Here is a 20,858-nt window from a genome sequence, read left to right as displayed (position 1 = left end):
ATTAAAAAAGGAATGGATAACAAGACTAAGAATGTTATAATGCTTCCGTATCACTCCATGGTACGATCTCACCTTGAGTATTGCATTCAGTTCAGGTCCCCTTATCTCATAAAAGATATAGCGGAATTAGAAGAGATTCAAAGAAGAGCAACAGAGATGATAAAGGGGATAGAACTCCTCTTGTATGAGGAAAGCCTAAACCCCCTCCACTCCTTTTACAAAACCGCGGAAGTGGTTTCTACTGCAGGCCGGTGTGCTGAATGCTCTGAGCTGCTCCCTTAACCCAGGGGAACTCTATGAGTGTCACGAACAGCGCAGAGCATTCAGTGCGCCAGCCGACACTAAGTATCATTTTTGCGGTTTTATAAAAGGGAGTGGGGGTAAAGAGGTTAGGGCTCTTTAGGTTGGAAAAGAGACGGCTGAGGGGAGATATGATCGAAGTCTGCAAAATCCTGAGTGGTGTAGAATGGATACAAGTGGATCGATTTTTTTACTCCATCAAAAATTACAAAGGCTGGGGGACACTTGATGAAGTTACAGAGAAATACAGTGGTACCTCGGAATCTGAACGCCCCAGAACTCAAACAACTTGGAATCGGAACTTTTTTTTAAATTAAATTTTGCCCTGGAATCCGAACACTACTTTGGAATCCAAATGTACGGGAACTGCAAGTGTTGCTCAGCCTAAAGCTTCCCCTCTTCCTGTTTCCGCCTGGGAGGGATGCTTTGGACTGAGCACCGCTTGCGGTTGCCGATCTTGCTAGCCCATGCCGGCGGGGGTCCGATCTTGCTGTCTATGTTGGTGGGGGACCCGATCTTGCTGTCTCTGCCAGGGGGACCCAATCTTGCTGTCTGTGCCAGTGTGTTTACTGTTAAATTTATTGGAAAATCTGAGTTTGTGGGACCAAGGAACGGATTAATCCAGTTTCTATTATTTTCAAAGGGAAAAATTATCTTGGAACTCGAAGGTTTTAGAACTCAAATGGGGTTCTGGAACGGATTATGTTCGGATTCCAAGGTACCACTGTACTTTTAAAATAAATCGGAGGAAATATTTTTTCACTCAGAGAATAGTTAAGCTCTGGAACTCGTTGCCAGAGGTTATGGTAAGAGCAGTTAACATAGCTGGTTTTAAGAAAGGTTTGGACAATTTCAGGGAAGAAAAGTCCATAGTCTGTTATTGAGACAGAAATGGGGGAAGCCACTGTTTGCCCTGAATCAGTAGCATGGAACGTCGCTACTATTTGAGTTTTTGCCAGGTATTAGTGACATGGATTGGCCACTGTGAAGACGGGCTAGTGGGCTAGATGAACCATTGGTTTGACCCACTAAGGCTATTCTTATATTCTCCCTGACAAACAGCTGCTAAACTTGGGAGGAGAACAATTTTCACACAGCCTGCATAGCTGCAATGTCAAAAGACCTTCTGGTTAGTTTCCTTTAGAAGAATGCTTCTCTCTTCCACACCTGATTTACAGTCCTAACCTTTGCCACCGATCCTTTTAGTTTCTTTTTAACCATTTTTCTCATTTTATGGTAGTTGCCCTTTCGAAAATTAAATGTTGCTACAGTAGATTTCTTTAGTGATGTCACTCCAGATTTCAGCTCAAATTTAATCACATTATGATCACTATTTCTCAGCGGACCCAACACAGTTACCTCCTGTACTATGCCATGCATTCCACTAAGGACCAAATCTATAATTAGCTCCCTCTCTTGTCAGTTCCTGGACCAGTTGCTATTATGCTTCCAAAGCACTCCCTGATGTAACATTTATTCAGTCAATGTTGGGGGTTATTGAAATCATCGATTATTATACTGTTGCCCAATTCTTCAGCTTTCCTAATCTCTGAAAACTTTTCTTCATCTGTCTGCTCATTTTGTCTCCGGGGATGATAGTATAACCCTACCTTTATATTCCTTCCCTTGACACATGGAATTTCTATCCATAAAGATTCCCCACTGCTATGTCATGGAGAATGCCTCAAAACTGCTTACATCTTATATTAGGCAGTTAATAAATATAAATTGTATACATAAATCACATATAAGGCTTGTTTAATGATTCGAAATGCCAGTGAATTTTTTTTTTAAATTTCCTTATTGAAGTGCAAATTGTAGAAGCTTGTGCAGATGTTAATACATTATAGCTGAGCATGGTTTAGACAATTTATATTAACAAATAATAAAATAAAATGTATAATTTAAATCATGTCTTGATAGTACAAGAAATCCTAGAATGGGAAAATTTACTCCATAATCTGAAGCTTGTCCCTGTTTGTTCAATTAGAAATTTTTCTATAGCTCATTTTAACTGTATTAATGGTTTCTGATATTTATATTAAATGATAGTAGATGAATCTTGTTAATTCTATTTCCTTCTGCAAATATTTTGACCAAAGCAATGGCAGTTCCAAATGACAGCATTTGTGATGTGAATATGCAAATTATTTATTTCAGGACTGTGCCGAGCTAGAGTTGTGCCCCATGGCACTCTCCCACTGCACAGAGCAATTTTTGCATGCTTCATATTGCACTGATCACATAGCCCTTGGCGCAATTTAAAGTATTCAGGTACTCAAGCATTTTTCCCTATCTGTCCTGGAAGACTCACACTCTATCTAATGTACCTGGGGCAATGGGGGATTAAGTGACTTGCTCAGGGTTACAAGGAGCAGTGTGGGATTTGAACCCACAACCTCAGGGTTCTAAGGCTGTAGCTCTCACCACTGTGCCACACGCTCCCACAATGCTGATTAATATAGATATCCAGCCAGGAAACTTACAATAAAGTGGTCAGACCTTACTGATTATTTCTTTTCTGTTTGATGATATTGATCATAGTTAGCTTATCTATCGATCCATCTCTCTTTTACTTTTTATTTGTGTTGTAGCTTTCCAGATAGAAATTAAGACAACCTGGAAGCGTCTGTGATGGTTTGCTGTTTTCTATCGGATCACTTCTGGGATGTTGTGAAATTAAGATCTATCAGTAGTCAGGGCGGGATAGCCATTGTAGGGATAAGTGTATAGCTGCCCCATCTGGTGAAAGGTGGGTGTGCATTATTCCATAAACTTTGCAGGATTCTCCAATTAAAAGTGTGCATTTCCCTAAGAAATTTGTGCTTTTTAATCATTAAAATGTACTATTACGAGCACAATAATTCCTGTCGTGGTTTCTGGTAACACTGAGCTACGCTAGTGGCTCAAGAACAACCATTTATATCATCTAAAGGTCAGAGCATTGTGTGGTCTATTATATATTATGTTCGTTTCCCAAACATGCAGAGTTAAATAAACTATGATAACACTTCATAAACATTATCCTAACATGCGCAATGTTTGACATGTATTTTGAGCTATTTTTAAACTAATAAACAATTGTCAGTTAGATGGAGGAGAATAAGCAGAAGCTGAGTCTGATATTAGGGAATATCAAAAGCACTGAACCTACCGTTAAAACAGAAAGGCTTTGCATTTCTGGTACTATAGATATTTTCTTTGATGGTGGAGTAATAAATTCCCTGAGAATTTTCTGTACTTACCTGACAGGATGTGGCTTTGTGTGAAAGACAACCGTGGAGTGAAGCATAGGGTGTTAGACTATTTCAAGGACAGCCTATAAGACAATCTTTCAGTTAGTGAAGTAGAAACCCAGGCCTTTGACTACTGCCCCCGCTTCAGAGCTGTCAATGAGACTTCTTGAAGCGCCATGGCATGACAGAGAACAGTTTATGCGCAAGTATTTCATATTCCACTCATAGGCAGCAGAATGGGGTGGACCACTGAGACCATGACACCAACAATATTTTCCTCAACATACATCAGCAAATAGAAAGCTTAGAGGTGGGGCTGGAGACTGGTTTCATTGGTGTCTCTAAGCAAAAATGTTTTTTTGCTGCCCCTGATTACACAACTCAACAGACATGTTGCCTAGCATGACATAACATAGAAACATAGAAGATGACGGCAGAAAAGGGCCATAGCCCATCAAGTCTGCCCATTCTAACAACCCCACCCCCTTGAATTTACCCCCCTAGAGATACCACATGTGTACCCCATTTACATTTTTACCCCCCTAGAGATCCCACATGTGTATCCCATTTCCTTTTAAAATCCGGCACGCTGCTGGCCTGAATCACCTGAAGCGGAAGTTCATTCCAACGATCGACCACCCTTTCGGTGAAGAAGAACTTCCTGGTGTCGCCATGAAATTTCCCACCCCTGATTTTCAGCGGATGTCCTCTTGTGGCCGAGGGAACCTTTAAAAAAGAAGATATCATCCTCCACCTCAATACGGCCGGTGATATATTTAAACGTCTCTATCATGTCTCCTCTCTCTCTCTACGTTCTTCGAGTGAGTATAGCTGCAATTTATTCAGCCTTTCCTCATACAGCACATTTCCTTCATTCTGTAAAAGGGCACGTAAAGTTATGCACCTCAGGCTTGATTATATATCTATATAGCCCCCCTATAAAAAAAAAAAAAAAATTGGTGCTGACCAGAATGGCGCTAAGGCCCAAATTCTGTAACTAGCGCCTAATGTTAGGCATCTATTTTGGATGGAAACCAACTAGATAAGCGCCTATCTAAATTGAACAACAAGCCCAATTAAGCTTTTTAATCAGCAATAATTGAAACTTAAGCGCCTATCAAGAAAGAGTGATTCTGTAACAGGGCGCCTCTAAAAATTTAGGCGGCCTTCAAAAAAAAATGGGCGCTATGCATGTTAGGCGTGGGCGTGGCTACGTTTTAGGTGCCTTGTTACAGAACCACTGCTCTTAAGTGTGCTTAAGCGCTCACATGGCCGCCTAACTTTTAGTTGGGCCTAGAGCTGACCTATTTATTGGGCGCCTCCAAAATAGGTGCCTCTCAGCGTGATTCACTGAACAGCAGCCAACTGTACTTCAATTGCGCTGACAGGTGCCTATATCGGCGCCTAACTTTTGGACGCTTCTTATAGAATTTGCCCCTCAGTGTGATTCTACAAGCTGCACAAACCTTTTATAGAATTGCGCTAAGTGCTTGTGCATCATAGAACTTTTAGGCCCAGCTAAACCCGGCCTAAATGCCTGCATCTAAATTGCATGTGAATTGGGCGTATTGTATGACAATGTGCAAAACTTACAGGAATGCCTGCGATCTGCCCACAATCCGGCCCCTGGCCGTGCTCCCTTTTCAAATTCACGTTCTTCAACTGGCGCACACAAAACAATTTCAGTTCCTTTGCAAAACGTGTGGCGATTTTCACTGTGTCCAGGTGGGTTTTCAGTTCATTTCATACACTGAATCGAATACATCACATGTATATTACTACTGAGTTTGCAGAATGAGCATTGCTTGTTTCGCTGTTTATTTTCTGATGGACACTGCATAATGTTTGTACCTCTACTACTGTTATTTTTTCTGTTGTTCTTACTTCTGTTTTTGACTATATACCAATAAAGATATTGAACTAAAAAAAAAAAAAATGTTTTGATGCATGCAAATAGATGTCAGGTACACTAAAATTATAATGCTTGCTAAAGAACTAAAGGGTCCTTTTACTAAGCTGCAGCAAAAAATGGCCTTAATACCCTTATGCAGGTTTTTCCTGTACACTGAGGCCATTTTACCAAAGCCAAAAAATGGCCTTTCTGTACTAATACAAAATAATTGAGAACAAAACTGAAGTCAAGTGGAATTGTAAGCTAGACCTCAAACACGGACATTAAAGATAAGTGCGTTTCCTTTACAGCACTTTATTAACCATATAGAGCCTGGAAAAATTCTTTTGCACAAGCCACTTTTGCTAAGATCAATGATGAGAACACCACCCTGGTAAGGACACGAAAAAAGATGTTGAGCAGTGCCTTGGGTGTTCGATGTCTAGCTTACAATTCCACTTGATATCAATTTTGTTCTCAATTATTTTGTATTTTTAATTGACATATTGGACAGTCTTGAATTTTCCTTATTTTTTTGATTGGTATATCTTTCTGTACTAATAGCCCTGTGCTACTGTTATCATTCGTGTATGACCATTACAAAAATTTACCACCACCTACCCCTCCCTTTTACTAAACAGCGATAGCGGTTATTAGCGCAGGGAGCTGCGCTGAATGCTCTGCACTGCTCCCGATGCTCACAGAATTCCTATGAACATTGGGAGCAGCGAGAAGCATTCAACGTGGCTCCCTGCGCTAATAACCGCTATCGCGGTTTCATAAAAAGGGGGGGGGAGATATTTTGTAGATGGTAAGGGCTCTCGTGCCATCCATGTGCTAACCAGTTAGTGCACTCTCCACTCCCTGATCTTCCCTCCCCCAAAATTTTAACATTTTTTTAGCACACAGATAGGCCTTAATTTTATAAAAGATGCCTATAGTTAGGTGCCTAGATCGGTGCCTTAGGCCCCCTTTTACAAAACCATGCAGCTAAGGGCCGTGCGGCAAATGCTCCGACGCCCATTCAATTCCTATGGGCATTGGAGCATTTACCATGCTGGCCCACACTGCCAGCTTTTGTAAAAGAGGGGATTAATTATTTTAATTGGCTTAATCAAGGCTGTTAATTAAAAGTGCCATGAAAAAACCCCAAACTAAAACCAATTAAAAAAAAAAAATTAATTTGCATATAAGCGCCTAACTTGGTAGGCGTTTATACTGAGGTGCCTACCGGCAAGTAGGCTTCATTAGGTGCAGATTCAGGGTGGAGTGTGGGCATGGATTGACTTAGATGGCAATAGGCACCTACCTTAAGCACACTCATTTAGACCAAGAAAATCCTGGCATAAAAAACGTCAGTGTGCCTAAGCATTCAACACCTACTGGTGCTAAAGAATGCTTCGGTGGTGCTAGGTGTGATTCTACAAACGGTAAATAGGGGTTGATTGACAACAGTGTTGAACGGTGCCTGGGAGTTTTGATGCTGTTTATAGAATCAGGACCTTAGTGCACAAATGTTTGGCAGCTACTGCAGGGTATCTGACATGTGCCGTGGTATGCCATTTGAAGCTGCATTAGCCATGTGTTAGCACCTAATACAATTTAGTAAAAAAGCCTCTAAGTCAGGGCTACTCAATTCTGGTTCTTGTGGTCCACATTTAGGCCAAGTTTTCAGGATATCCACAATGAATATGTATGAAAAAGCCAATCAAGGCCTTAGGCTCCTCCTACTGCATCCCAAGATGCATTGGGAGGGGGAAGGCCCATCATTTGCAGCATGCGGCCCTGTAGGCAGGAGGGAGTGGGCTTCCCTCCTGCCAATTTTGCAGCGCAAGATATGGTAATGTTGGGTGATGTGGTGGTGGTGGTGGGGGGTGTTGTCAGTGCTGTCAAGGATGTCGAGGGATGTTGGGGGAGGGGTATAGTGCTGGGGTTCTCTGTTGTGGAGGCTGGAGGATCAGTGCCTGGGAGGGAGGGAGGGAGAGAGGAATCTCCCTGCCAGTTCAGGTGATCCTTGCAGAGGGAATCCTCATCAGCTGAGCCGGCAGAAATCCCCAAAACTAGCTCAGCTGATGGGGATTCCTTTGCCCCGATCAGCTGATGGTAAGTCCTCAATTTGCTGTTTCCCCCCCCCCATCTCTGGGTGGTGGGATGGTGGTCGGTGACCATTGGGGGAGTAAGGGGGGGATCATGCCTTAATCCCTCCAGTTGTCATCTGGTCAGTTTGAGCAGCTTTGAGGCACTTAGACGCAACTAAAACTGTTCTAACTGCCGGCATCTAAGTTCCCTCTAGGAAAGCTTTGATTTTCTCTGCAGTACGTCCAGGTTTAAGCCTGCCTGATTCCCACCCATAACACACCTCCGAACATGTCCCTTTGAGCTCTGGGCGCACAGTGGCTTAGAAGTGCTGCTGCGCGTCCAGAAAGTTGGTTTTGATTATCGGTACTTGGATGTCCCTACTATCAGGACGTCCAAGTGCCGACTTAGGCAGGTTTTTGGACGTTTTAATGTTTTAATTATGCCCCCTTCAGTATTCGAGGTGCAGCCGCACCAAAGAGCGATACAAAGGCATTATAACATTTTTATCTTTGTTTTCTATTTCTTTCTTTATAATTCCTAATATTCTGTTTGCTTTCTTAGATGCGGCCACACACTGAGCTGAGAGTTTAATTGTATCCTCAACAAAGAAACCTAGATCATTTTCCTGGACAGTGACTCGTAATGTGAAACCCTGTATCATGCAGCTATAGTTCAGATTCCTTTTTCCCACACGCATGGTAATAGAACTGGATTTAATAGATATATTTTTTACTGATTCTAGATCAATACTGATTGACAACTATATGTGCATGAATGAATCAACTAAAAGTAGGAGTGAGCTACTTGAGGCCCAACATTGAATTTTATGTGGCCTACGAGACCATGGGAAGTAAACAGAGAAAACACCAGAGTTTTAGAGATTTTAAATACTGCATTTCTCACATATTTTCAGAATAGTTTCTTGTTTTCTGTTCTGTGGAGCTCTTTACATTTCCAAGCCTGACATTACGTACTATTGTGGCCCACCAAGGACAGTACAGACTAGAGAGTTGCGTGGGTACAAAAATCCCACCCATCCCCTCCCGTCCCCGCCAGGATCCTCTCCGTCCCCACCCATCCCCTCCAGGATCCTCTCAGTCCCCACCCGTCCCCGCCAGGATCCTCTCCGTCCCCACCCGTCCCTATCAGGATCCTATCCGTCCCCACCCATCCCCGCAAGGAATTACCTCCATCACCGCCCGTCCCCATAAAAAGCAGCAATTACTTCTGACAGGATCATCAATTCCACAGTTTCTTTTGTATTTGCGCTGCTGTTTTCCTTGTGGAATCTCTTTAGTGGAACTCTTTTTTGTTTTCTGTTCAGGTAATTAACTTATAAACCCCCTCTTTTACTAAGGCTGATGTGTCCATTATATTATATGGATGAACCCTGCTTCCAAAGCCTTCCATCCCCTTGGGAGTCTCGTGGGCCATTGGGGGGGTCCCCGTGGGAGTCCCGTGGGTTAGGGGGAATCCCCACGGGACCCCCGCGGAACCCACGGGATTCCCGCGATCCCCGTTCCCATGCAGACCTCTAGTACAGACATTCCTACAGCCTGCTGCGTATAAAGGTTGCCCACTCCTGAACTAGAAGTACATACTCTCTGAAGAGTCAGACTCTTAAATATTGTTATTTTAGCAATTATTTTTATGATGAAAAATTGATAAAACCATTCACGAAACCTGCATACTTAGCTTGGCATAAGTGTCTAACAAAAGCAAATTGTAGCTTGGAAACCATCCAGAATGGTGTGCTAATGATTATCCATGAGTATCAAGTCACTTACTCTCTGTTTATAATTTGTGAAGAGTGATGGGAGTATAAAGAACTTATGTGTAGAAATATACTGTCTGTTATACAAACATCTGCCTACCGAGTGCACAGCTTCATTAGGTTTGCAAAGAAAAAGTATCTTATTGCTCCCGTCGGTGGGGCTGTGGTAGCTTTTATTGGGCCCACAAAACTCTAGTTGACTGCTGGAAATTTAAAGAGCCATAAATGAATTTTACCTCCAAAGGTTTAACAAATGTCTTACATTGAAATATTCTTAAGAGTTTCTCAGATTAGATCTATTGTTCAATTTTACTTTTCCAGTTGAGTGGGCCAACAGGAGAGGCCATAAGGCCTTTACTGTCATTTTTCTACATTTCTATGTTCCTCTGTATTCTCTGACTGTGCCCACTGGAGAAGAGACAAGATTTGATATGTCTGATTCATGTGTTAGTAATGTCTAAATTGGATTATTGTTACAAGGTCAATCAACCGCTATTTACCGTTTGTAGAATCACACCTAGCAGCACCGAAGCATTCTTTGGCACCAGTAGGTGTTGAATACTTAGGCGCACTGCCGTTTAGGCCAGGATTTTCTTGGTCTAAATGAGTGTGCTTAAGGTAGGTGCCTATTGCCATCTAAGTCAATCCATGCCCAAACTCCACCCTGAATCTGCACCTAATGAAGCCTACTTGCCGGTAGGCACCTCAGTATAAACGCCTACCAAGTTAGGTGCTAATGGGCAAATTAATTTTTTAAAAAATTGGTTTTAGATTGAGGTTTTTTCATGGCACTTTTAATTATCAGCCTTGATTAAGCCAATTGAAATAATTAATCCCCTCTTTTACAAAAGCTGGGAGTGTGGGCCAGCATGGTAAACTGGACCTTGTTACAAGGTCTACCAAAGAGACACATGTACCGTAGACTTCAAATAGCTCAAAACACGGCAGCAAAGACGGTTATGTGCTAAAGGGGGGGAGGGGGGGGTGTCCATGAGGATTCTGTGGGGAATAGAGAAGGAGGATAGTTGGTAAAGACAAATGGTTAGTAGGGCTGTTTTTCTTCCATTGCTGACTTTATATAAACACAATGATAAATATTGCTAACTGTGGCTATAGGTTACATACAGTAGTATACTGCTTCAAAGAGCTAAATATAACTTGCAATGGGGTTGTGGGTTTGGGATGGGGAGAAGGGGGGGTGTGAAATTAGACATTGAATTTGTTTAGTAAGATATAAGAAAATGAGACAATGTATGGTTTGTTGAAATAATAATAATAATAATAACAGTTTATATACCGCAATACCATAAAGTTCTATGTGGTTTACAAAAGATTAAGCAAAGGTACAAATTGATTGACTTTAAGAGGGTGGAAGAAAGAAAATTAATAGGACAGAAAATCCATTGTTGAGGAGAAAGTGATCAATAGGACAAGTTAATCGCTATTGAGGGGAGAGAGATGAGTGGATCAGTTGTCAAGATGTTTTAGGAACAGGTGTGTTTTTAGACGTTTCCTAAATTCCTCGTAAGTAGTGGGCGAAAGCAATTGTTCTAGGTCTTTACCCCATGATGCTGCCTGGTGTGAGAGAAGGTGTTCATGGTGTTTTGTCAGTTTACAACCTCTCACTGGAGGGGAAACGAAGTTGGAATGTGAGCTTCTCTTGTGTCTGTTGGCTGAGAAGGAGAAAAGGTCAGTTATGTATTTAGGGGCAAGTCCGTGTAGTGCTTTAAAGCAGAAGCAGGCAAATTTAAACTTTACGCGTGCCTCCATCGGCAGCCAACGCAACTGCCGGTAGTAGGGTGTCATGTGGTCAAATTTCTTTAGCCCAAAGATCAGTCTGACTGCTGCATTTTGCATCAATTGTAAACGTCGCATATTCTTTTGGGAAATTGCCAAATAGGCGATGTTACAGTAGTCAAGTAGACTTAGTACAAGGGATTGGACCAGGGTTCTGAATGCCGATGTATCGAAATAAGCTTTAATGGATCTGAGTTTCCAGAGAGTAAAGAATCCCTTTCTGATTAAGGAGTCCACCTGGTCTTTCATGGTTAGGCATTGATCCAGAGTTACACCTAGTATCTTTATGGTGGGCTGGATAGGGTAACTAAGTTTATTGATACATAGTGGTATTTTGGTGTCAAGCGGATGTGGTGAAGCAACGAAGAATGTTGTTTTTTCTGAATTAAGTTTGAGCCTAAAGTTTGTTGTATTTCTCAATTTAAAAAAAAAAAGATTTAATAGAAGATATTAATAAGAACATAAGAATTGCCACTGCTAGGTCAGACCAGTGGTCCATCGTGCCCAGCAGTCCGCTCACGCAGCGGCCCTCTGGTCAAAGACCAGCGCCCTAACTGAGACTAGCCCTACCTGCGCACGTTCTGGTTCAGCAGGAACTTGTCTAACTTTGTCTTGAATCCCTGGAGGGTGTTTTCCCCTATGACAGCAGCGTAGCCACAGGTGGGCCTGAGTGGGCACAGGCCCACCCAACAAAGGCACAATGCTGCTGTAGCTGGCAGGGATCCCCAAGCCCCACCTACTGAAGAGCTCCCCGAAAGCGTCAGAAACTCTTGCATTCAGCTCAGTAATCGGCAGCTGCTTCCTGATGCGCCAAGTTTATTTAAAATTTGTTATACCGCCTACTCAGACTTCTAGGCGGTGTACATTAAATTAAAATACATACATTATAGTTAGAATTAACAGTTACGGATGCCACAGGGGGCTTATTGTACGACACAACAAAACATTTTGGACGTACAGAAACAAAAGGAAGAAGTGGTAGAATTACAATCTTATAAGAAAAGAACATGAAAGGGAAGAACAGGAGGGGGGGGGGGAAGGAAATGGATCCTTAGAAGGATGCTTATGTTCCAAATGCATCATTACACAAGAAAGTTTTTAATTTGGACTTAAAATGAATTAAGGAAGATTCTTCTCTTAAATAACTTGGTGTGGAATTCCAGAGAGAAAGGGCGATATCCAAAAAAGATGTTAGAACGCATACCCCCTCTTTTACTAAGGTGTGCTAACCGATTAAAGCACGCAAATCAAATTAGTGTATGCTAAATGCTAACATGCATGTGTTATCGGTTAGCACACCTTAGTAAAAGAGGTCCATAATGTTGATGTGTCTCAGAGATGGAATGACAAGAAGATTTTGTGTGACCGAGTGAAGCGACCTGAGAGGAAAGTAGGGAATAAGAAGTCTATTAATCAGTTCTGGAAAATTACAGGATTAAGTTTTGAATGTTAGTAAGAGGATCTTGTACGTAATTCTATGTTCAATTTATTTATTTAGATTTCTATTCCGTTCTCCCGGGAGCTCAGAATGGGTTACATTTGACATTCACAGTAAAGTTACAGGACAAAAAAATTATAGGCATTCGAAGAAGAGGCAGGTGAGGGGACATAGAGAGAAGGGGAGGGGGAGCAAGGGAAGGGAGGAGGGAAGAGAGGGCAGAGAGGGGGAGCGGTAGGAGAGCAAGGCGTCAGAGGAAGGGGAGCAACCAGTGAGCTTTTTTTAAAAGGGGTGAAACGTGGTCAACCTTTTTTGCCTGAAATATTATTTTAACGGAGGTATTCTGCTCAGTTTTCACAAAAAACGGAGTATGCACAGGAGTGCTGGCTTCAGCAGCTTAAGGAAACAGCTGCCAAGCTGCCAAGCTGAATGCAGGAGTTTCTAGAGCTTTCAGGGAGATCTTCAGCTGGCAGGGTTGGGGGATCCTCGCCAGCTCACGAGCTTATAATTTTTTTCTGGACCGTGAGGGTGGGGAGGTGCGGCAGGGATGAAGAGCAAATTTAGTTCCTGCTCATTTTCCCCTTAGGCCCACCCCAAATTTGCTCACTGGGTATGCTATTGGGAGAGTGTCTCTAGTGCTGTCCCTCTGTGCTGACTTCCTGTTGAACAAAGTACTCAGTTTAGAGTTTTGTGCCTGGTGTTTAAAGTATAGCCAGACAAGGTGAATTATTTGAAGCAAATTTTACATCGTTATATCATGGGTATCATTATTCCCTCTGAATTCTATATAGGTTGTCCAGCGTTGGACATGGAGCCCAGATGCATGCATAAACTAATTAGTCAACTGCCAGCAGCACGTAGGAAGGAATGCTGCTGGTAGACTGAAGACAAAGGCCTGCACAAACTGGGGAGATGGTGTGGAAAGGGAGGGAGATGCTACATGGGCTGGGAGGAGTTGTGGGAAGGGAGGGAAAGAGATGCTTTGAGGGTTGGGGGTGTGGGAAGGGAGAGAAAAAGATGCTGCACAGGTTGGGGAGGGGGGGAGGAAGGGAAAATGTTTGAACATGGGTTGCATGGAGGAGGGGAGAAATAGAGATGTGCACACGGAGAAAGGAAGAAAGAAGGAGAATTGTTGGAGATGAGGGAGGGAGAAATATTGGATGTTGTGGTGGAGAGAGAAGGGTGGGACAGATGGAAAGGGATGCAAGAAGGAGGAATGTTGGGCATAGTGGTGGAGGGAATGGAGGGAGTGATGTGATATGTTGCTGGAGAGGGGTGATAGAAGGAGAATTGTTGGGTATGGGACTGGTGAGGAGGGGCAAAAGATACTGAACTGGGGGATGATAAAGGGAGAAATGTTGGACATGGCTGTAGAGGGGGATGAGGGAGATGCTCCCTGGATCTCTCTCTCTCTCTTTTTCCACTCCCTTTGTAGCAAGGGAGAGAATGAGAGGGAGAGAGATTGTGGACAATGAGAGAGAGGAAGACATATTGCACATAGGGTGGAAGAGAGAGGAAGAAATGCTGTACAGGAGTGGGGAAAGGGAAAAAGAGGGAGATGAATTCAGGGGCAGAAGAGAGTGAGGATTAGAGAGCTGCATGGGAACGGGGATGACGGGAATCCCGCGGGTTCCCCGCGGGTTCCCCCTTTGGGTCACGGGGATCCTGTGGGGACGCCCCTAGTGTCGCGGGGATCCCATGGGGACGCCCCCTAGGGTCGCGGGGATCCCGTGGGGACGCCTCCGAGGGTCGCGGGGTTACTGCGGGGTTGGATCGCAGTGCATTCGAGCAGCGAGGGTAGTCTCCTCCTCCTTACCTGCACTGTCACAGCACACAGCCGAACGGAAGTCTTCCCGATGTCAGCGCTGACGTCGGAGGGAGGGCTTAAGCAAAGCCCTCCCTTCCTCCGACGTCAGCGCTGACATCAGGAAGACTTCCGGTCGGCTGTGTGCGGCAGGGCAGGTAGGAAGAAGGCAATGGCGAACGAAAGAGGGGGGAGGGGGCGGTCCGCCCCGAAGAATGTGCACAGCCGGTCAGGTCCCCCGATCGACCGACAACAGGCCCGGCCGACAAACCTCCCTGCCCTGTAGCCGCGAATCTAAATTACCTCTTACAGCAGCTTCAATACTCCAGGGGTGGAGAAGGCCACTGAAAGGAAATGGGGAAAACAGGGGGGGAGAAGGCTGCTGAAAGGACATGGGGAAGACAGAGGGGGGAGAAGGCCGCTGAAAGGACATGGGGAAGACAGAGGGGGGAGAAGGACGCTGAAAGGACATGGGGAAGGCAGAGGGGGGAGAAGGATGCTGCCTGACAGGACATGGGGAAGATGGTGGGGGAGAAGGACACTGGAAGGAAATGGGGAAGAGGGAATGGGGAGAAGACCCTGGCAGGGAAGAAGACAGAGGTGCCAGACTATGGGGGGAGCGGAGGGAAAAAGATGGGTGCCAGACCAATTTGGGAGGGGGGAGAAAGGGAGAGGCACAGTAACAGAGCAAATGGAAGACACAGAGAGAAGAGAGGCAGTGGATGGAAGGAATTGAATGAGAATGTGAAGAAAGCAGAAACCAGGCAACAAAGGTAGGAAAAAAATTCTTTTTTTTTTTTTTGCTTAAGGATAAAGTAGTGTATTAGTTGTGTTGATAAAAATTTATAAACATTAGAGGCTCTGGTAGAAACCCGTTTACAAAGTATATATTCTTCCCAATTAATATTTCCAAATTAATAAAGTCTTTTTGCTTATTTTTAAATGGGTTTCTACCAGAGCCTTTAATTCAGTAGCATAATTAAATGAAATAACTATTTCTGTAGTTTATAGGGACGGGCGGGGACGTAGGGGATTCCTCGCGGGGACATAGGGGATTCCTCACGGGGACGGGCGGGGATGGAGGGATTCCTCGCGGGGACGGGTGGGGATGGAGGGATTCCTCGCGGGGACTGGTGGGGACGGGTGGGAATCCTCAAGGGGACAGGTGGGGACGGGTGGGACTTTGGCGGGGACGGGTGGGGACGGGTGGGATTTCTGTCCCCGCGCAACTCTCTAGTGAGGATGCTATACAGTAGAAGGGAGGGGTGAGGGAGAAATGCTGGACAGCAAACACTTGAAGAAAAATTTACAGAAGACAGGAAAGCAGAAAAAAATAGAAACTGGAACCAACTTGATGGAAAAATAAATCTCCAAGCAACCAAGTCAAAAATGGAATTTATTGAGTGAAATATGTTAGCTTTGGGACATGTATATAGCAGATGTCTTTGTATTGTGTTCAACCAAAAAGGAAATGCATTCTGTTTTTATTTCACCAGTGTAGAAGCATTTGCTGACCCTTGCTTTAGCTGGTGGGGTACCCAAGCATCAGCACCTTAGGACCTCTTCCAAAGGTGGCCGGAACTCCCTTCTACCAAGTATAGCAGTCACTGTCAACATCCTTGAGCCACTAAGGTGCCAGCATCTTTGACTTAGGGATATTGCTGCTGCTGCCTGCCAAGCAGGGATTTTTGGCCACCTTCAGAGGAAGTCTTCAGTTGACATAGCTTGAGGGTCCTCATCAATTGAACTATTTATATTTTATATTTACATTTGAGGTTCTGGCAGAGACCCTTTTACAAAGTATGTATTCTTCCCAATTAATATTTCCAAATGAATAGAGTGTCTTTGCTTACTTGTAAACTGGTCTCTACCAGATCCTCTAATTCAGTAGCATAATTACATAAAATTACTTCTGAAGTTTATGGGGTTGGACGGGGATGAAAAAAAGTTAATTGCTGGAATGGATGGGGATGGATTTGATTCCAGAGGGGACCCAGTGCAGTAGAATCTCAGTTAACTGATATTCAAATAACTGGTACTCTCAACCAACTGGCAAAAAAATTGTTGAAAGAAATAAATTGTCTCCCATGCTCCTAAGACAATATCCAAAGTGGTGCTCTTGACCCAATAATCTCTCCTCTCTTCCTCCAGCCCCAGAGGCAGCCACAAATCTCCCCCCATCCCTCCAGCTCCCTAAGCATCACGGCAGCCACAAATCTCCTCCCTCCCTCTGTTCCCAAAGCAGTAGAGCTGTTGACAACTCCCCTCACTCACTCACCTGATGCTGTAACGGCAGCTGGCAAGCAGAGGAAGCGCGATAAACAGGTAGCTTTTGGCCAGCCGCGGCAGAGCCTTTCCTCTGTCACATCACTTCTGTAGAGAGAGGGAGAGAGAGATGCCAGATCATGGGGAGCAGAGAAGGGATTCAGGGTGCAAGTGAGAGATGGTAGATGGGGTGAGGGGACATGGATGCTGGACCCAAAAGCAGGGCCACTATCAGAAATTTCTGGGCCCCTTACTGAACAATCCTATTGGGCCCCCCAAGCACCCCTTCCCCCCCGACCTCCCTTCTTCCATGGGCCGAATACACACATACTTTTCTCTGTCGCCGCACTCTTTGACCAAAAGATTTGTAAGCCTGCAACCACGTCAAGGTAGACTCTTTCAGCAGGGCCCTAACCTAACCTAAACTAATCTATACCTATCTATTCTAAACTAACATATGTCTAATACTGAACTAAGAACAAACTAACAAACATCTGCATAATAAATAACTAATAAATAATAGTGCTAGTAGCTATAATTCACTTTTGAATGTAAAATCTCAGTTAAGGATTTCTTTTGACCTTTGTAGGCCAGAAGTAGATCACAATTGCACAATATTTTTTGTAACAAGTATTAAATGTGTTTTTATAAATACTGTAAGCTTAAGAAATATATCAGAAAAAACTACACATCTGAGCGCATATCTGAACATACACATCTGTATGATCCCATCCTCCTCAGCTTGCCTATAGCTGCATCATGCATGTTAAAAATGTATGATATGTTGATATGTGCACCTTCCTTCCTTCCCATCCATCCTCCTCAGCCTATCCTTACACATCCACAGCTGCATGTTAATGATGATGTATATGTTATGATGATAAATAAGTGCATATGAGCACATCATTAACATGCAGCTATGGATGAATATAAAAAAGAAACAATATTCTGTACAATTGTCAATTTATAAATCAGCGTCTTCTCCCCACTCTCTCTTCCCCATTTCCCTTCAGCGTCCTAAGCCCACTCTCTCTCCACTTTCCTTCAGCGCATGCACATAAAAACAAGCAAGTAATTTTATATCATTTTCATTCTATTTATTCATAGAAATTAAAGTCTAAATAATGCCAGCCACATAACAAAACATGATTTTACAAAAATAATTCCCTGCACAGTCAAGCCTGCAAGGATTACTAGATATCTTTCAGCAGCTCCCCTCTCTCCCTCCCCCTTACCTTTGTGGCCAAGTCAAAATGATCTACCAACAATAAAATTTTAAAAACACAAAGCACGCTGTACGCAGAGAAAATGTTAATTATCATTTATATTCCGTGGGTTTTCACAGAGGTCAAGTCAGAAGACTTTATGCAATGTCACCTCAGTAACAACTATACAAAAATAGACAAATATTCCCCCTCCCTTTTTACTAAAAAGCGATAGCGGTTTTTAGCGCAGGGAGCTGCACTGAATGCCCCACGCTGCTACTGAACGCTCATAGGCTCCCTGCGCTAAAAAACGCTATTGCAGTTTAGTAAAAGGGGGCCATAGTGCAAAATATAGATAGCATATATAAATTCTCAAAGCAGACACATTTTGATCACTAAATTGAAAATAAAATCATTTTTCCTACCTTTGGTAATTTCATCAGTCTCTGGTTGCACTTTATTCTTCTGACTGTGCATCCAATATTTCTTCCCTTCTTTCAGCCTCCTGTATGCTTCCTCTCCTCCAGATCTCATTCCCTCCCCAAACTTTTTCTTTGTTTCACCCTACCCCTTCTTTCTTTTTCTCTCTCTCTATACCCCCTTTCTTTCTGTAAGTCTGTTTTTCTCTCTCTCTCACCCTGCCCCCTTCTTTCTTTCTCTCTCCACACCCTCTTTCGTTCTGTATGTCTGTCTTTCTCTCTCTCTCTGTGCCTCATTTTTCTTTGTTTCACCCTGCCCCCTTTCTTTCTTTCTGGCATCCTGTCCCCCCCTTTCTTTCTTTCTCCCTGCCCTCCCCTATGCCACCACCATTGGGAAAATGCTGCCACTGTCACTGGGGAATAGGCTTCCACTGCCGCCATCGGGAACAGGCCGGTGCCGAGTTCACCCTGCTTCTCTTCCCCGCAGGGCCAACCAACTCTCGCCACCCGACATCAATTTTAAAGTCGGAGAGGACGTTCTAGGCCAGTCAGGCAGCGATTGGCTGGCCCAGAACATTCTCTCTGATGTCAGAATTGACATGAGTGGTGAGAGTTGGTCGGCCCCCACAGGGAAAAGCAGGGAGAACTTGGCGCCGGCCTGTTCTCGATGGCGGCAGTGGCACTCAAGTGGCTAAAGAGCCGCAGTTTGCTGGCCTAGGGAGAACACTGGAGGGTGGCCAGCTGTGCACCCCCTTGGGACGTAAACCCGGGGCGGGGTGGGGCAGACCGCCCCTCCCACCCTCCCCCACCTTGGTATGCCACTATCTGTACCTCACTCCCTCTCTATGACCAAAAATTCTCCTTTCTTCCATTCCCCGTGTACACAACCATTTCTTTCCTTCCCTTCCTCTCTCCCAAGACCATGCCTTCTGTGTCCAAAAACACATTCCCTCCCCCACCTCAGCATCTCTTTCCCTGCCTTCCTCTCTCGCAAGTCCATTCCTTCTGTGTCCAAAAACCCATTTCTTCCCCCACCTCAGCATCTCTTTCCCTCCCTTCCTCTCTCCCAAGTCCATGCCTTCTGTGTCCAAAAACTCATTCCATCCTCCACCTCAGCATCTCTTTCCCTCCCTTCCTCTCTCCCAAGTTCATGCCTTGTGTCCAAAACGCACTCCCTCCCCCCTTTTGTGTTCCGCGTTTGCCTCCCAGCCCATCTTTGCAACTTTCTCAGCAAAACGGAGCTCGAGCCGAGAGGCTTGTCTCCTGTTTCCTGCCTGCCCTGCTGCACACAAATAGCCGACCGGAAGTATTCTCCGACGTCAGCGCTGACATTGGAGGGCAGGCTTTGCTTAAGCCCTCCCTCTGATGTCAGCGCTGACATCGGGAAACACTTCCGATCGGCTATATGTGAGCGGCAGGGCAGGTAGGAACAGAAGACGAGCCTCGCGGCTCGAGATGTATTTAACTCCGTGGGTCCCCCGTCCAGCTCTCTCCTGTGCACCCCCTTGGGGCATGCACCTGGGGCGGACCTCCCCCCCTAGGTACGCCACTGGGACCGGCACCGGTCCGCGGATCGGCGGTTGAAGAACTGTGGCTAGGACCCTGGGGGAGTCCGGGCCCTCTGTCAGCTCCGGGCCCCTGAATGCAGGACTGGTAGTACTGCCCTGATGGTGCCCTGCCCACAAGTGAGGGTGGGGGATGGTAGAGAATGGAAAAGAGAGTGACCAAGACCAAAAAGGGGATGGAAAAGGAAGAAGAGATTCTTAGCCAGAGGAGAAAGCGAGAGAGAGAGAGATTCTTAAACAGTGGAGAGAGAGAAGGAGAGAGATGCCAGACTATGGGAGCCAAGAAGGGGATTCAGGGTGCAAGTGAAAGAGGGTTGGGATTTAGAGGGTGACAGAACTGCAGTTGGAGAGAGGGAAATAAAGAGGCTAATGCCTGAGAAAGGAAAAGGCAGGACGGAATGTCAGACCTTAGGATATGAGAATTCTACACAAAACACAACAAATATACTTTGCAGAATTTTGAAATATTGTGTGCAGAATTTTCAAAATTTTTGCGCAGAATTCCCCCAGGAGTATTTCAGAGTATATGGGACAGATTTTGGCAAGCACTCACTCCAAGAGCACATACCAGAATTTAGAATTTACCTGTTAATTTTATGTCTTGATTTCTAATATATAGAAAGGGAGGGCTGGTGTGTGTGTGTGTGTTTGTGTTGCTTTTTGTGTTTTATTGAATGTAAGGATTTTGTTTTGAGGAACTCAATGGATCTATTGTTCTTTAGTGATGTGTTTTGCATTTTACCTCCCTCCTTTACAAAGCTGCACTAGCGTTCTCAGCGCCAGCCACCACGGTAACAGCTCCGATACTCACAGAATTCCTATGTGCGTCTGAGCTGTTACCGTCGTGGCCGGTGTTAAAAATGCTAGCGTGGTTTGTAAAGGAGGGGGATAGTTCCTTGAGTACCTCTACTGTATATTTTATTTCTTAATAATTATGATTTCAAATAAAAATAGTTGCCGCATGCACAGTCTTATGATTTATTTGGAAAATTATTGGCTTATTTAAGCAATCAAAAATAAAACTCTCTTAAGGCTAAATTCTATATATGGCACCCCAAAAATCAGATCCAAAAAAGTGCTATTCT

The 20,858-nt window shown here is 44.3% G+C and overlaps 1 long non-coding RNA gene across 1 annotated transcript in view; it reads left to right on the top strand.

The window, feature by feature from the left end:
* Positions 1–8,073: 8,073 nt before the first annotated feature.
* LOC117345804 overlaps positions 8,074–20,858 on the top strand; it is a 29,244-nt gene continuing 16,459 nt past the window's right edge. Inside the window, exon 1 of the long non-coding RNA XR_004536512.1 lies at positions 8,074–8,204. This is a non-coding gene — a long non-coding RNA (uncharacterized LOC117345804). The remainder of the gene's footprint in view (positions 8,205–20,858) is intronic.

The sequence above is a fragment of the Geotrypetes seraphini genome, chromosome 11 (assembly GCF_902459505.1).
Source record: "Geotrypetes seraphini chromosome 11, aGeoSer1.1, whole genome shotgun sequence".
Lineage (NCBI taxonomy): Eukaryota > Metazoa > Chordata > Amphibia > Gymnophiona > Dermophiidae > Geotrypetes > Geotrypetes seraphini.
Note: the sequence above shows the minus strand (reverse complement) of the source record. Positions and strands in the feature narration are given on the sequence as shown.